Genomic DNA, 18,076 nt, shown 5'->3' with positions numbered 1-18,076 from the left:
ATATGCCATACACTGAAATATTAATTAAATGAAATTTTTAAGATTTATATAATTTATTTATAATAGGATAATGTCTTTTATATCTTAAAAATTCATGAAATTAAATTCTTCCTCGATATTTTTTATCGAAAATAAAAATACGTAAAATTATTAATAGGGAAGAGAAGGAAAGCGTATAAGAAAGCAAATGCTTTAAAAAATGTTTTACATATATTTAGAAGAGAGAGATATATATATATTCACCTCATGTATATTTGTTATATAAGTTTTAAAGTTTTACTGTCAGCAATTAATTCCTTATCAATTAATTAATTCGTTGCTATCAATTACCTATATCTTAAATAATTGAAACTTATGAAAGCACAATGTTATAGCTAAAATGCAATATAAAACCGGTCTATGTAGCTCTAGTTATGTTGAAACAAGTGTGGAAATAAATTTGGCTACTATCGAAAAGTTGAATTCGAATAACATATTTGATTTAACAAAAGCAATCAAAATCAGTAGTACAATATCTTTTTCGCAAAAATAAACTAGAAAACAGCAAACTATAGCAATGATGTATACGTCTCTATTTCCCAATACATATTATAACTCGGCATCATAGAATCAATATCATTCTCTTTCGCTTTTCATAAAGTATCCATTTCTCTGATAATCTTAACTTTTGATAGATATAAGCATTAAAAAAATTTATATCACAAAATTATATAAAAAATTATTTTATATTATTTTATATTATATAATTTATATAAAAATTATATATAAAATAAAAAAAGATTTTACTTTTGATAGAATGATAGAAATTCTTAAGAATTTCTAAGAAAACTAGATTTTCGAAAAAAAATTTAACTGTTATAAGAAAAAAAAATTATATAAATAAATCAATATTTAATAATGTATTTATAAATATATAAATCAATACATAATTATATAAATATATAAATCATAATTATATAAATAGTTACATAATTACTTCTGCTCTTATAGGTCTAAATAAATCCAACTTCTATCGTATCTCGTATTCTCCTCCTGAACTGCGCTATGAAAATTGCCGTATGCTATGTCGAAAGGAACTTAATAGATTTCTAAAATATGAAGTTTTAAATTGAGTTTTTCTATGGAGTTTGCGCGAGAGATCTCGCTAAATAATTATTAAATAATAAACTCTCATAATTCTATAGAGAAACTTGATTTCAAACTTTACAGAAAATTTCAGGAATCTATGAAATTACTTCCACAAAGTATGCAATTATTTCCTTATCAATTTATCGCATTTATTTATTCAACGATATCAAAAATGCAATTCCTCATTAACGCACATTAAATCTAGGTACGAAATTGCATATATATATCTCGGCTTTCGGACAGTTTGCTCTTGTTAAACAGTGGTACATATCATAGCTAATTTTTCTGGAACTATTTTTAGCCGGCGCATACCTACCAACATTTCTCGACGGTTTGCTACCTCTTAATTAAACGTCTTCGTGATGTAAGGTAAATTCGCAAAATTCTCAGGAATAACCGAGCGCCTAATTAAAAAATATCTCGGCCGCGGGAGCAAGCACAACGATCACCGCATATCATCTCGCTCTTCTTTTTCCTCTCCTTTCGACACATAACAAAAATGCGTTTACGTAGCGAAATGTACGACTTATTGTTAACATTTTTTTTTCAGCGCTCTGGGAAGGCAGAATGCGTTTTATTACGAACCGCCGTTCGCGTGTGCGTAGACAAATATGGAACAATGCGAATTTACGAGCGTATAAACAGCTCGTGCTTATCATGCACGCTGATCATGCATTCCACTGCGTCAACTTGGAATATATCAATGCGTGCGTTTTTTTTCCAGCCGCGTTCACCTACCTGTAAAACAACCACTTATATTAGAATAATATTATGACAAAGTTATGAGAAGCGTAATATTCAGATTTTTTATATGCTCTTATAGATGCTTCATGAAAGAAAGGGAAGAAGGAGGAGCTGTAGATATACCGTATTTCATTGCGTGTAACACATTATGTAAACGTGAGAAAATTACACTAACGTAATTTTTGCTAATTTTTCATTAAGTTTTAAGTTTAAAAAAGAGTTATCGTTAATTAACGGCTCAAAAAGAGACTTTAAATTATAACTTTGTGCGAGGTCGCGTAATAATTAGAATTATGGCGAAACAAATTTGAAATTTATTGACCAGGTTGATCAAGAAAGCTAAGCTTTTCGGTGTGAAAAGGGAAATGTGCGAATTAATGAACGTCTAACGCGTTCAAACGATAAATTCGTATAATATTTGAATTGACAGTCAGTTATCTCCGGATTTGCATATTTTCAATAATCTCGAGACAGGTGCATGTGGAACTGTCGATTTATAGCGCGTTGTCATAATTAACTAATTGCTAGCGAAGGTACATTATGCTGATGGCGGAGACCGACAATAATTAAGTACATTCAATCCATCAATTATGCGATCGTATTAGCAAAATACGACAGATCGCAATTGCATCTACATGGGTCGCAAAGTGCGGTAATTGTGCATAATCGTTAGATAGATAATGAATATACGATTTGATCAATTTGCACTATCATTATTCCTGCTAATACGGGATTGTTATATACACATTTTGCGGAAATTTTGAAGCGGGATTATATTCTTAGACGAAAAGATACTCTCTGACATTTTAATCTCGATGTCACGCATAATTATGTTATATTTACATATAGCGTATATTCTGAACTGTCGCAATGTCGACATAATATATGCTTATATCAGTACCTTAAGTACTAATTAAGAACACATTTGCATCAATCTAAAACGCGCAGTAAGCTAGTCTATTCAAGACTTCGCGATATATCATCCTTTAGACATTGTGCTGTCTTTGCGAACTACTGTACTTGAATCGTTGAAGAAAATTTAGATCATATAAAAGAAAATTAATGTGTAAAAAAGCGAAAGAAAATTTGCTAAATTATGTATAATTCATATAAATTTATCAAATTGAAAAAATATATATTAAAATATTATTATTGTAATAACTGGAAAAAAAATTGAATTGTATTGTATTAACTGAACTGTAATTTATCTTTAAAAAAAGTCTTGAGAGAGAAAAATACTCCTAGAAAACACTATCTACAAGAATTGTATTAATCTTGTTTTATTATTACTGTGACTTAAATATTTATATTTTATATTATTCTTTATCTATTAATTTTAAGTTTTATTAATTTATTTCTGGTGTATATGCACACTCTTTATAAACATTTTGATCCTATCGATCATATCGATATCCTGAGAATCTGCGATATGTCGCGCGCATCATTTGCGCACGTTTGAAAATCTTCAGAAATGTTTGACTCTGCTTGTGTACAGGACCACGGTGGAACTTTGCGTTCGCATAAAGAGACACGCGTATTTTTAAATTACAGTGGGACGGGGAGGGTACAAAAGAGTTTTACGTTATCAGAACGGTTAGTAGCGAGACCACAGCGGCTCACATTGATTTTCACAGGGGTTGGGGTTCTTGAAGGCCACAGCTGGAATGGAAGCTGCGGCCTTCAATTCTCGCTCATTCATTCGATCCGATCCTTTCCGTCCGCACTTCACGCAGCTTCGACTTATTTTCCATCATTCTCCGCCTGCTAGGACTTCGTGTCTTCTCCTTTTCTTTCCGTTTGCCTTTTTTATCCGCTTCTTCTTTCTTCCGTATCCGGACACGTCAACTTAAAATCCCATTCATTCGTACCGTAGTTTTCTTTCCTTTTTTTTACATAATCGTATTGCCTTATAAATTTTTTGAATAAATTGTAACTAATGATATTAAGCTTTTCTTTTTGAATTTTTTTACAGAAATTTTAATAATACATTTCTTGATGGTTACATGGCTCGAGTTTTTCCCGATTCGTTGCTTTGCTCAATTACATGCTCTTATTTACATACGACTACGCATATAAATTGACATTTTAATTAATACACACGATACGCTTTGAGAGTGGACGCGCCAGTGCGGTTTGATTTATTGAATTCATACGCAACAACATAGCAATTGTCACAAAATATTATACCGCAGACTGTATATATTGTGTTGTGCCGCAATTCTATATATTTCATATATTAACTTAAATGTGCATCGATTTCCAATTATTTGAAACTGTTTGTTTTCACAAAGTGAAATATTGTCATTACTCTTTAATGAATTAGATGTAGATATTTACAAAAAATATAACATATAATTCATATTGTACGATGAAAAAAAAAATATATGTTTTTTTCATAAATTTTATGTAAGCTTTAGAATATTTATTATAAATAAATATTATAAATAAATAATATATATTATAAATATAAATATATATATTATATATATATTATAAATATATATTATAAATAAATAATAAAATTTGTGCTTTCTCTGTTTTGCTCAATTGAATTTTTTAATTTAATATGATTTTTAATTTGGCTAAACTATTTAAATTATTTAATATTTAAAATTAAAAAATGCCGTCAAATTCTTATTCAAGAGAAAATTCCAAAGAATATAGGTGAAAAGAGCGACAATAATTGCGAAATATTATACTTTGTACATAATACGTAGTGCATTAATATTTTAATTACGGTGATTAATTTACTTTTTCTTTTATTTCGACAAGAGAATCTTATTAAAGATGAATATATTAAATAGCGCTAAAATGTTGGCGTGCAAAACTGCGGAACTGCCGTTTTATCGATTTTTTCACGATGAAACGCTAATTAAAGTTCGCTTATGTTTTCCATCAAATCAATTTGATGTTACGTACAGCTTTTAATTAGCGACTAATGACGTCGCGAACAATGTTGAAATCGTGGATTAAAAAAAAAAGATTCAAGAACTGTCGCGAAACAATGACACCAGCGAATGATGCAGTAACGAAACTTAACGATATCAAGAATGTCCCTTATTTTCGCCAACTAACGTTCGACAACAAATAATAATATTCCCTTCCAGCGTAACGGACCATGGTTGAGGTATAAAGACGGTGACCTGACTTTAATGAAGTTTGCTGAGGCATTTATCGGTACGGAATTGTTGGCTAAACCTGGACCACACATTTCCATCCGGTTCGCTTCTGCTTAAGCATCAACAAGAATCGGTGGTGCACTATTAATTCCAGACGCCTGCATCGGATCGCGCGTTGTGAACGAAACCCACCAGCTTCCACCTTTTTACTATTTTTTCAAGATTAAATTTTCCAACGTCTCCGATAATCTTCAACCGCAATTTTCTCGATATAACGTGTGTGTGTATGTGTACCGTGCCTATAATTATTTAATAATATTTGTAAAATACAATTATTCTCTATTTTTTATGCTCGCAATTTTCTCTCGTTAAATATCGATTACATAATGTCCTAAACTGCAAAATGTACATGTACCATCGATGTTACACGTAGGCGACGAGTGGCGTTAACAGCGGGGCTTTAATTAAGGTTTTAATTTATTTTTAATTCTCTCGCAGAAAATCGGTAATACACCGGCGTTAATTTGAAAGACACCTGCATAAAATGCTTCCTAGGTATTTATTTACGGTGTTTCCTCCGAGTACGTCAATATGATGTTGAGCGTGACTGCAAAATTACTAGGCGCTTTTCACCATCCACTTTCACACTGCATGCACTAATTTATTTTTGTTGGACCACTAATAAAAAAAGTACTGGCATTTAAGAATTGCATTGAAATAAAAGTGATAAAGTAGACTAAATAAATTCAAATCACGATTAAATATATTTCGCAATTTAGCATTTTTGTGCCTGCTCCAATATAAATTGTAGTTTTACATTTAATACCGCGAAAAAATATTTTTCTGCATATTATATATTTTTCTACGCATATTATTTATTTTTATTCCTAACAAATACTGTAAAAATCGTAAATTCAATTAAAAACCACACGCATTTTACATTTTATAATTCTACTCAATATAATGAATTGCAATCTCTGGTTCAAAAATGATCTAGAAAAGTATTTGTAACAATATTTCGCTTTTCGCGCATGTAAAAATATATTTCTATTAGACACTTTAAAAGTAATTTTAGAAAAACGCATATCGATATTTTCTCCGTAGTGATTAATTAAAAAAATGCGCATAAATGCAATGTGCATAATTGCACGATAAAGTATTTAAACGATCCATAAGAAAGTCAATGCGACAGTGGAAGAAGCGTATTGATGGTCGGCCGAGTAGAACAAGTCAGTCGTACCTACACTTAGTAGAAAAGTCGTTCACGTCAGACAATATCCAAGCGAATCGTGAGTCTCAACCGTGGTCAACCGGCGGTAACAGTTGTTCGTTCCACCACATGTGATACATATTGCGCTTCCTTCCTGTCTTACGGCCAACCGTGTCACAAAGTCACGTCTCAATGCGCCAAATGTCGAATTGCAGTCATGCAATTTAAACCGGTAATAACTTCCGGATAATCTTATGTTTTTAGACAGTTTTCTCCGCACACGAGATTAATTCAAGTATTCCTGGTGAAAAATATAAAATCTTTGTTCTAGTAAAAAAAATAAACTATTGGTTAATAGTTACTATATAAAGAAAAAAAATAAAGTATACATTTGTATGAATTAAATGATTCCTCGGCGAATTAAGTCATACATGTAAGAAATATAGACTTTTCGCATATCTTATGTTCTGTCAGTAATTTATGAAAATTAAAAAAAAAGAATGCAAATCTTAGAAACATGTTTATCTCTTTTCAATTAAACTAGAATAATTGTATACGTTTTAACAAATTTAATTTTATATAAGATGAATTAACATTACAAATTTATATATAAATATAGAAATATTTATTTATTATGCCTTCTTTTTAATAATATATCTCTATGATCTCTCTTTAAGAGAAAAAATCAAATTTCCCAAGGTTTCGTTTCTTTTTCTAATTTTTGCACAGCATTTATTACGCGCAGTCTATATATTTTCTATGCCTATGAACATCGCGACAACGTTCTGAATATCTTTAAGCGCGCCGCCTCAGAGATTAATGTCCCATTGTTTAGAAAAGATTTCCCTACCTACCTTATATGTCGCAAGTCACATAAAAATTACAGCGCATTACGTTTTAATGTCACAGTGCCCTCGTTTCCATTCGCATCTCGTCGCGACCTTCTTGCGCCGCACTCTCAACGACGAAGGCGCTTGCTTATATTCGTTGAATATTTCCTAGACTTCGGCAAAACGACGTTGCGCGCATATTGCGCCGTTCTGAGTGATGAGAGAAGGAAAATATAAAACTTGCGACGTAGGGCGGGATAAGCGAGATGGAAGGCTGAGAATTCGAATTAAGGAGAGCCTGGTTAAATTCTTATCATGGCTGGTGCAACGTGGGGATGAATATGGTGCATTATAAGCTCACGTCATGTTCCGTGTATTTTAATCACTGCAAATATCTGCTTTAAAACTATAAGACGCGTTATATAAGCTGGATATACTCGTGTATAATATGTATACCTTTAAATTTATAAAGCATCGAATAATTAAAATACAGAGGTACACTGTGTCCTTTTTATTTTATGTCTCGGTGAAAATATGGCAATTATTCAAAGCTGTGTGTGTGTGTGTGTGTTGTATGTGTGTATTGATATAAATAATTAATCAAAACCGTGAGACAGAATTTTGCTAGCAATCTAAGCGCAACTAAGTTTACGCGTTTATGTTGTACGAGGTCTATTTATAAACTGGCAAATGAGTTTGCTGGGAACAATCCAGTGCAACGACGCTACGTTCTCAAACTTTCAAATTAATCGGGCTTTCGACCGAATAACATTTATTCCATTATCGTTGACGTATTTGTAATTCAAATTCGGTCCCCACCCAAGGAACACGCGGGTGATCCCATCAGCATCGCATCGCAGTGGAAAATCAATCGTTTTCACGAGAGAGATGCGAGAACACTTTCAATCTGTTGATAAGATCGCTAACATACGTTACATTAATAACTAAATTCAATTAAAGTAAATTCGGAAATTAACAAAATTTAATTTATCGTTACAATCTTTACGATTACATTATAATTTATATAAATTTTCTTTCATAAAAACAATTAATATAATATCCTATTATTCGATACTCAATTTACTCTTTATTTAAATCTTTTCTTTTATTTCTTATAACAGTATTTTTTGTTATTTAATTTTGCGAGAAATTATGTAATAATATAGGAATATATATGTATACAGCACAGAACATTGCAGCAATATTGCAACGTTGCTGCAATGTTACAACAATATTAATAATATTACTGCAATATTCAGTACGGGGTTAATTCCAATTATCGCTAGATTTGCTAAAGATAAAAGAGATTACTTTATTTAAAGTCAAAAAATTAGATTTACTTGTTTGAAATTGCATCACAATGCATTCAAGAGTTGAAGTTACTTAATTATATTAAGTCAAACTCTGAGATAATACAATTATATATATATATAACAGATCTTTATACGAATTATTAAGAAAACATTTCCAAAACTGGAGAAGAAGCACATCTCATGTCTCATCCAAGATTAATAAATTACACCCCAAACTCTGCGGACTAGAGAGCGAATGAGCCATGCATTAAATATATATAAGATCATAAGACCATCATCCATATTACAAATTTAACTTTTAATTCATTAATCAAGTAAAAGAAAATGTTCAAAGAAACCAACTCCACGGAGAGCACTATCCTCTACAGTGTCTAACCCTCGATTGGATTAAACGAAACTTTTAGTTATCCCTGCAAGCCGCAAAGCGGGAGTCTTTGTGCCATTGGGAATAAAAGCTTTATCTCGCGATTCTCTCAGTGGCGCGAACTGACGCAAAATTTTCCTCGAAAACGAGATGGAAAAAGTTCCAACAACCCAGGGGACGATAATTAAAGAATATAGATGCATATTTAGTACACGATCTCTATTTGTTCCTATCCTAGCCCGGTTGGCCTGGCCTTGATAAATACGAGACTGTCGATTGCACCAGAAGATAATAGATCGGCGCGAACGAAATCGTAAGACTTCCAAACAGCTTTATCTGAGCTTTCCCGAGAATCGGATTGTCGAACGGAACGGCGCACGAGAGACGCTTATCTGATTACTATTCCGACCGTTTGTCTCCACAAAATTGCCCATTCTGTTCTTTTCACAAGGAAAAAAGTGGATGCGCGAGGGATCCGTGTTCATCTGGCATACATCGCGTTCAGGTCTAATAAAACTTTACTTATTCAACATCCTGGTCCACGAAATACGGTTCAACTATCGCATGTGCGATCGCAATTAATCATGTCTCAAGACACGACAGCCGGAAATGAATTAATCATACATTTTGCCTCGCGTCATTTATGACAACTCTATTACACGACGGTATTGCCGGAAGCAACCTGTTTGGATTACTCGCGAGTTGCCATTTGAGGTAAACTGGCTGCAGCTATCGTCCGCTTAAGAGATGTGCTCTGATTAAAGAGGGACGAGGTGTGTGTGTTACGCTATTCACGGCAAAATTCGACATAAACGTAGAAACGACCGAATTAGAAGCTCATAAACTCGAACGGCCGATAAAGATATGGTGTCCACAGCAGCAGTTCACTTCAATTCGCTTCTACTTGTGAAACGCTGATAGTCACTTACCTAAGTCCGAGTATGCGTTTCACAATCTTTTTTATACTTATTCCTTTCCCGTAAAAATCTCTATGAGAATCCATCTAATCTTTCTTGTCACTCTCTCTTCTACGAGCTTCGCTATTCAAGGAGGGGATTGCGTTATATCGTACGAGAATGTAAGCTGATGGAATTCTTGCTTTCTGCTAGCACGATTGCGTTTTCGTTTTCTTCCAACGTAATTGGATAGTCGGCGAGCTGTCGGAAAAGTGTCGATCTCGTCGCAACCTTTAGAACTTTTACTTAAGAAATCCCTTACAGTCTTTTCTTCGAGATCAAAAGCTCTAAAACATTGAAATATCCTGCGCAATGTAGATTGAGACATTTAATATATCACGAGTCGCATAATATTTGAGTCAAAATAACGTTTGAAGTAGATATAACGATAAAAAAATATAAGCAAAAAAATTAATCTTCTTATTTAAATATAAACTATCCCACAATATATTTACATAATTTCTCAATATTTTCTTTTAGCGTTTTTTAATTCGATGCAATATAGCGATTGTTTAAGTGTTTTACTTGGAGCAAATTTTGATCGGGGGAATATTTTTCGATATCGAATTAAGGCGCGTGAAGGATGCATTGTGTCCCGCAAATATGATCAAATCTTACGAGATACAATCGCATTATCGTTTCTTGGATACAATCTGGTCTCGCATTGTCGTAAAATTTTCAATCGCGAGGATTTGCGCGATAACGTCGATCTGTTACGTGACATATCTCCTCCGACCACTCAGGGCTTATCCTGTAGGCGCGAATGGACGTGACAACCCGCCTGTCAAATCGCTAGTCATTTTCCCTTAAAATTCTCAGCCATTATATGATACGTAAGACATCGATGGAACGACCGATATGATGATGAAAATTTTAAGATGATCCCCGGTAGGCGCATGACGTAAAGCCTCCGATGAAGACTACAATCTTTATTGGTACATGCGGCTCTCGAAAAAAAAGATGAGGGCAAGTAACGGTAGAGACTCAGAAGCAAGATGAAAAATTAATAATAGATAAGGCAACAGAGATGTATTTTTTCTCTATTTTCCCGAGAATTCGTCAGAAAATAATAACGACATGTCGAAAGCGCGGTTCCCGACAGCATTTAATTGAATATCATGTGGTTACTAATCAACGAGATGTCTGGAATTAATCCTATCATTAATACGGTAATAAAAACTGAACCATTGAAATTGATTGTAGAACAATAAGAGTAATAGAAGTATAATAATATCGGCGATAAAATAAATTCGCGATCAAACTTGGCACGTGTGCAAATTATGGCATGGGATTAGCAGCGTAAAATTCGAACCACGAAATTTGCAGAGAAAGGAGGCTCGAGAAATTCCGTTCCTCCTGTTTTAAGATGAGATTTCTTCCCCACGGATTGATCAAATGTTCAAGAATATCGTTTGGCTCGCCTCAAGCACGCGAAATAACTGCCAGTCGCAGAGAACTTACGATATTTCTGGAAAATATTGGATCAATATTTTCTCTTCACTTCGGCGTTTTAATCATGAGAAATAGGTAAACCAGGGGATTTTTGTATAACGAGAGATTTTGTGTAATTCAAAGAGCAAATGCAATATATATCTGATAAATTTAGATTTTAATGCTGTACATCAATAGAATGAAATCTATATCATTTATCATGGAAAATCATGGCACATTCATTGTTTAAAATTGCAACTAGAATAGCATGTACATATATATAATATATGCGCGTAACTAAAATTTACATTAATGATCCATAAATATTTCTATTATTTGCAATAATAATAAAAAGTTTAATTAATCTACTTTCTTTTAATGAAAGTTGAGAATATTCCCATGTTACTATAATAACATTTATTCTCTGCTGGTGAAATTGGAATAGTATACTTATGGGAACAATCCTCTTGACTTTTATGAAAGACGAAAAGCTTTCTTAATCTTTTTTCTTTCGCTCTTTTTTACCTTTTGTTCTTTATCTATATAAAATATAGATCTATACAGATTATTTTTAATTGCATTGTGATATGCATTTGCAATTGTGTGAAATGACTAATGAAAAATATAATCTTGAGAGGCCCGTATATTCTCTATACAACTTAGAATATTAATTGAATATTAATGACGAATCATTAATATAACAATTAAAAATTAAATTAAAATTGGCAAATAGAGCCACAGCGCGGTAATTGGAGAGCAGGGAAGAAATAACACTTCCTTCTTTAATAGTTAACATTTTGTAATATATTTTATTGACATTGCGCTGAAGAGGAATCAAATATGATCTGAAACATTCGTTTTTTTTATTAATTATTTTATTGTTAAATAAACGAGTAATCAGAAAGAAGGAAGTGTTATTTCTTCTTCTTTATTTGCCAATTTCGATTTAATTTTTAATTATTATGATTTGAGCCAAATTTCAATTTATTTAATTAATATAATAATATTTTATTAAACAAATCAGTTTTAATGGCAATTTTATTAATATAACAATAATTGATATTAACAGTTCTCTCCTATAGTATTTTGCTTCTTCAACATATTTACTAATTGGCGCAATATTTATTTCAAAACTCGCTAATTTTCAAAGCGAGTGTCGCTCCTCGACGTATGTCAAAGTTCCTCTTAGTGCTAGTTTCACGATATTATTAGCGAAGCATGAAATTAGAGAGCCTCCTCTTCGCTCTATCACGTTGCACTCACGATTAAAATTTTCAAAATATTGCGAGTGACATATGATGATAGTGGAATGTACGTGTTTAAGCAGCTCTCATATCGAGCGATCTAATCATTTTGTCGCGTTGAATTTTAATACCTATCGTTATAATAGATTGATGGCATTCTTCCACATACAATTTAATTAGTATGCGATAGGAGATTACAATTTGTCATTCCGTCAATCATTAAAAATTCCATCACGGCGGAACACGTTTAAATGGACGGCTTCCTGTCTTGTCCATTCTTTTTTATCTCTGCATCTACTCTCTTTTATATTTTCTATTCCTCGCTATTTCTTGTATTTTTTTCGTTATTCTTTGTTTCGCATTTTCATCTTCTTTTCTCCGACGTAACTTCTGATCTGGATTCAAACCTGCTGTGTTGTGTAGCCTTCTCCACTGCTGCGTATCCACCGTTATTTCTTCTAAAGATGATATGATTCAGCGAGAGAAAAAGGTCAACGAGAAACGCCACGTTTCATTCCGCGTCGTAATTAAAAGTCTTCTTGCATATTAGGAAGCTATATATCGTGAGAGATTTCATCAATGCTTAAATATACGAGTATGCTACTTTTAATAATATGCATGTTTTCATCCGTATTCCTTTTAATTACAGCAAGCTAATATTTTTGCATAATAATATACATATACATATAATATGATGAAATGTATATTGATTTCGCGGAAAGAGAGAATTATTTAATTACGTAATATATTTATATATAATTATTTCTATGAGACTAAATTTTCATCGAAAAATAGTATTAAAATAGTGCAAGTATTCACAAGTTAAAGGCCAACTCTATATATATTACTTTAGCGCGAAATATTTATTTTAAAACTGTTTTCTCGAGTATATAATTCATTATGTTAAAACTTTGCGGCGTGATAGTTCAATTCAAAAAGAATATCATTGTTGAGATCATTATTTTTTTGCAAGCCTTGCGGAAAAGATTGTGCTACCTTGTCCGTACTTTATTCTACCTTTCTTCAGTGACGGCATTTTTCAACCGCGCTTCTTTTTCGCAAATTTCATAGAGTAACAAAGTCTCAATAACGAATAATTGCCCATGCGAATGCACTCAGGAAAATTCTTTTCTGAATCAACATAGACATCGTCGAAGTTTAAAGAGGCACTCGAGCTTTGCGGTCGACGTTAATCCACTTCCCTTTGCGTTTCGCGTCTGTCGCTTTTTCTTGCCACTGCAGCGGCCGCGGACCCACTCTCTTTTTGTCTGTCCAGAACGAGATTCAGTTGGGAATTGCGTCATCCGTCCCTAGAAAATCCACCCCGGATCAGTTGGTCTGTCAAAGAAAGATTTTCTGCAAAGTTCCAATTACAGTGAACAATGGTATAGGAGTTTTGATGGGTCTATGCCTTGGGCAACAAACTCTGGCAAATTGTAGTTATTAGTAACAAAAAGAAGTTGAGTATAACTTGGAAACATTAACTTCTTAATGAGCGTTCATTTATATGCGAAGAGGGATAATGCATTTAAAAATATCTTTTAAATTTCTTATAACTTTTAAAATTTCTAGATATATATTTTGTATTTTTTTCATTGTATAATAAATTCTCTCATTTGAATCCACTTTATTTCGAAAAATATACTGACACTTTCTAAATATTTTTCTCTGTTATATATCTATTCAAAAATTAATATAACATATTCTTATAAAAAATAATTAAATAATGTAATATATGAATTAATATATATTGAAAGATAAAATATATTATCTCTTTTCTCTTTTAAATTCGAGCATATCAAGAAATAATTATGTTAGTAAAAACAAAGTTAACAGTCGCTAATTATTTACGGGAGAAAAAATAGATTTTTAAAGAAATAATGAATCGTTGAATGGTTGAAAATACGTTTGGCCGAATACAGAGATATAGATTCTTGTTGGCTTGTTTTCCATGGAAAAGTACCTAGTCGATTTGCTTGTACTATCGACTTGACTGATGTTACGTATCCCAAGAGAATTTTGCGTAATGGAAAACGAGAGAACATAAACATCGCTTATCGAATATAACGGAGAGAAAATATTATCAAATATCAAATTCTAGATGAATTCTACTCTTTAATAAATAATAAAAAATTAATACAATTTAATAAAATATACATGTAATATGTAATATACATAAATATATAATATATTATATATAAATATAATATACAATATAGTAAATATATAATAAACTATATATAAATATAACATACAATAATAAAATATAAATAAATATATATATATATATATATATATATATATATATTAATTAAAAATAATCTATAGAGTTCTTAAAATTATATAATACATTGTTTTAATCAATCAATATATTTTATCTTATTATCTTAATATTTTATTATCAATCAATTCATCATTGAATACATGTATATAATATTGTATCTTTCTCCCTATTTTGAAAGATTGAAACATATTACATTTTATATATTTCTAAATTTTGCATTAACATATATTTTTATAGATTTTTATAAATGTTTAAACTTTAAACTCGATAATGACTCTACGTTTGATAGAAATAAGTTAAGTTAGGCAGCTAATTATCGCGAGCGAATTAATCGACTCGCTAACTAATCGATGAGTGCGCGAACGTTCTCTTATAACGGGCGAGAGGGAAAGCACCGAGGTATGTAGCAAGCCTTGAGCTATCAACCACTGTTTCTATATTGGTCTCTCATCACCGTCCGAGCGAGAGTTGAATGCCTTATTCATAAATATCGATTTCATATACGAACGTATTATATCCATCGCTAGAGCGCGCAGGATAAATACTCGTTTCACAAGGAGCGGTCTGCAAATGGAGAAGAACTGAAAGGGAAGAGAACAAACATTGCTTCGGCGCATGCAGCAAAAAACAGGGAGAAAGAGAGACGAGGATGATATTATTAGATACCAAAAATCGAACGAGATATGCGATCGCTAATAAGACATGAAGAAACAACATATAATATTATTCTTATGAAAAATATATTACTATCTATAATTTCTTCTTTTTTTATATATTAATATACAACAATTTAAATGTTATATGTATTTTTTTTAATAATGCGCAATTTTATATAGATAGGAAAATGGCTTATATTTTTCGGAGCATACGCACATCTCGACGGATAAACAGAAAAAAAATACACAGATATTCTTATTCCACCCAACACTCTCACGTTTCTCCGCTGGTTAAAACTTTTTTAATGAATATGAATTGATTGGAAATCTTCTCGGAATAAAATCTTCAAACTTAGGCAGAAAGAGATAGAGAAAGAGAGAGAATGTTCCGAGTTTTTGTATTAAATTTAATAATTCGCAACATAAATTGCACATAATTTAGAAATGTACGTGCAAATCGGGATTTGAAACATTTCAAAGTTTAAAGAGAGCCGGATATAAATTCACGCTAAGCCGGATGCTCAAAGTTGCGTTATCCTGACAATGTAATAAATTAACTTCACATATTCGAAAGAGAATCTACGGCAAACGCGTAAGTAAAACGAGTAAAATCTGCCTTTTTGCAGAAATCGAACTTGGCGTATTAAGCGAAGTGGTTTCTTAGCCAGACGAGGACGTTTGCGACAAATTTACTACGACATAGAGTTTTTTTTAACTCCTCCATACGCGCGTCACCTTTATCGTCCATTACTCATGAAGGAGCTGATCGAGCCACGATGAATCAAATGAATCGGCGGCGTCGAGACGTTACGCTACGTTGATTTCCATTTGTGTGTGAGAACGCCTCCATAAGACTTCGAGTATGTGGGAGAAATAACCGTCAATCTTCGGGATCTAAGAATATCGCGTTAAATATACTAACAAATTCTTATGATTTAAAAAAAATGTAATTTCTTGAGGTCTATAGCTATTATCGAATTTGAAGATTCAAAGTTAAAGTTTGACGTAAATCAATTTTTGAATTTATATAAAAATTTCTAACAATCTAAATGTTATAAAATTTATTATAAATTATAAAGAATCATATAATTTTTATACTTTACTGTAATTTATATTGAGAGTGTATAAAGATATGAAAATAATGAAATAAAAGAGAAATAAATGTTTTTAGAGAGAGACAGAAAAAAAAGCTTTTATTTTAAAGAGCACAGTGATTTTTCATGAAATTATTTAAGCTGACTCAACTGCGTATATTTTATGCTTCCTATTTTTGGAAGCCGCTCTCGAACGCCCTTAAGATCGATACCGTGCAAGAGATCAGCCTCATCGATATCTTCGATATTTCTGGGATACACGAGACGTAGCTGTTTGTTAAGGCACTGTTTACAATACCGATGAAGAAAAACAACAGAGAGGGATGGTTTTAATCAAGAGCACACGTCTCTTTAGAAAGGGGTAGCGGGGTATTCTTAGAACGCCGAGAGGTAGTTGTCTCTCGGTAGTAAAGTCTTTGCTGAGAATTATTGATGCGGCGGTTACAATAGGAACTGCCTCTAACTACCTGTAACTCCATATAATGGATAGCCTCCGGGAAAGAAGCTTTTCTACGAAGCTTTGCTTCTAAACAACGGAGCGAAGCGTTCAATGCAACCGGAGAACGTATTTCTGTCGCATCGAAGATAAATCAAAAGATGGTTAAGTGATTAATGAGCGAATAAACGAATTGTCCGACAAGGAATTGCCAATACTGGCTTTATAAAATATGTAAAACACACTTCTGTCGATTCTTTCCAAGAAATTGAGAATTTTATTCGGAAATTTAATCGTTTGATAGTGGATAATGGCAATATATATATATATATATATATATATATATATATATATATATATATATATATATATGTTCGCCTATCAGTATTTTTTTAATTATGATAATGTTATTAGATACACGTAATTTTATACTTTTAATTGTGTTTCTAATACTTTTAATGCATCTCATTATGCAGATTATATCTCTACAACTCGACGTTATTTAAATATTACGTCTCCTCTCTCTATAATGATTAAAATTAATCTAAATATACATAAAAGTCTTGGTACAGCTAAAAGCTTTCATCCGCTGGCTGCGTATTACAAAATTTGTAAAAATAAGAAAACTTAGATTATAACAGTATGCTTTAGAGCACTTATTTATAATAAACAGTAACCATGTGTGCATTATCGTTCTTCAAAAATATATTATAGTTTAATGCTGCGCATTTACATTTGCTTTAAATGAGATGATATTTCTCTGCATCATCGGAGGACATTTCGATAAAACGCATCGGAGTCTCAATTCACGTCCTAAAACAAGAGCAACGCGCGAATCGAACGTTAGAAATGATCGTACGTGCACATAAAGCCAAGCATCCGTGAGCTCTTCCCGTGCTCTTTTCCATCCCTCCTCCATCATCAGTCGTTTCTATGTACTTTGCGAGTGGTCCCTAATTGCGAGTGCGATGCTCGACGAGGAGCAATCGATAGATCCGGCCCGGATCCTATACTGAGCTTCGCTGAAAAATGAATCCACCCTAGACGATATCGCGCGTAGCACGAGAGTATAATTGGAATAGCGTATGATTAATCGATCGGCAGGTTAGAGTCGTCGACGAATCGGAAACAAGCTCGCCGGTAGCTCGTTAATTACCATAGGGCTTGATGGATCACCCGCGCCAAGATAGGACGCAATTAAGTGTCCTTCATGTAAAGATCAGAAATGTAAAGAGTAGAAATTCTTAGCTCGTTTTAATATCAGGCG

The 18,076-nt window shown here is 32.5% G+C and overlaps 1 long non-coding RNA gene across 3 annotated transcripts in view; it reads right to left on the bottom strand.

Annotated features, from left to right (window-relative positions):
• Positions 1-876: 876 nt before the first annotated feature.
• Positions 877-18,076, bottom strand: part of LOC145977020 (uncharacterized) — a 59,701-nt gene continuing 42,501 nt past the window's right edge. Inside the window, exon 3 of one of the 3 annotated variants that reach the window (XR_014440380.1) lies at positions 877-1,866. This is a non-coding gene — a long non-coding RNA (uncharacterized LOC145977020). Of the gene's footprint in view, positions 1,867-13,153; positions 13,678-18,076 lie in introns of those variants that run through there. The other 2 variants (XR_014440379.1, XR_014440381.1) reach the window with 2 other exon arrangements.

This window comes from Camponotus vicinus, unplaced genomic scaffold, assembly GCF_025532165.1.
Source record: "Camponotus vicinus isolate PSW18456_S1 unplaced genomic scaffold, iyCamVici1.0 SCAF_9, whole genome shotgun sequence".
NCBI lineage: Eukaryota > Metazoa > Arthropoda > Insecta > Hymenoptera > Formicidae > Camponotus > Camponotus vicinus.
This window is presented reverse-complemented; position numbering and strand designations above follow the sequence as displayed.